We start from the raw sequence: 982 nt of genomic DNA, 5'->3' as shown, positions 1-982 counted from the left end.
GTCGAAGTACTTTCTCATAGCTGCTATGGGTTGCCAATGATTTCTCAAATTTTGTACAAAATACTGGATTTTAATTAATATGTGTTTGTGCACTCACTCCATTCTTTGTAAATCAGCTAGGAAGCTACTAAGAGGTTTTGGGCATTTAAAAAAAAAAAAGAGAGAAACGAAAAATCTTGGCCTTATGTCAAAAAAATGTCTACCAGATAGTCTTGTTAACTTCATAAAATAATCTAAATACTCTTCAAAAGCACATAAGGATTTGAAGCAAAGAAAAATTCCATGAATGTCTGTTCTGGCATGTAAGGATCTACATTCAGCTGGTCAGAGGCATAACAATGTGGCCAGGTACTAGGGGCAGCTGCCACGTAGGAGCAGTGGTGACTTTCGGCTGCTGGTGGGCCACCATGATTGTGTGACTGCAGCAGCTGCCATTCTTTCCTACTTCTGTCTCCCCCAAGTTGGCACCCAGGGTGGGATCCCCAGATGTCCTGCCTAAGTTATGCCATTGCAGCTAGTGACTTAATTATAGTTAATAAAACTATCTTTGATTTTTTTTTTTAAAAAATTTTTTTTAGATTTTTAACTCAATGTTTGATGATGTGCCTTTTTACTAAATTATCTAAAAACTCTATTCATGAATGTAGAAATATTTAAACAGAAGTGAGTTTCTGCTCCCACAGATACTGTATCCTTTTAAACTTTAATAGCGTGAAATTATTTAGTTTTCATAAAAACCCTTCCAGGTCTGGCTTTGATTGCACAATTACAGTAGCTGCAACTTTACCAATAATTTAAGGGCACTTTCTATTAAAGACTCTTTAAAAAATGTCTTGTATTTACATTTTAGCTTAACTCTTTACAGCAATGTCTTTTGGAGGCCAGGGTATTGCATATCACAGAAAGCCTTAGTGTGCAACTGTGCTGTGCTTTAAAGTAGAAATCTTTAAAAAAAAAAAAAAAAAAAAAAAGTATATAAAAT

This window comes from Gavialis gangeticus, unplaced genomic scaffold (assembly GCF_001723915.1).
Source record: "Gavialis gangeticus isolate Ggan-Ray unplaced genomic scaffold, GavGan_comp1, whole genome shotgun sequence".
NCBI lineage: Eukaryota > Metazoa > Chordata > Crocodylia > Gavialidae > Gavialis > Gavialis gangeticus.
Note: the sequence above shows the minus strand (reverse complement) of the source record.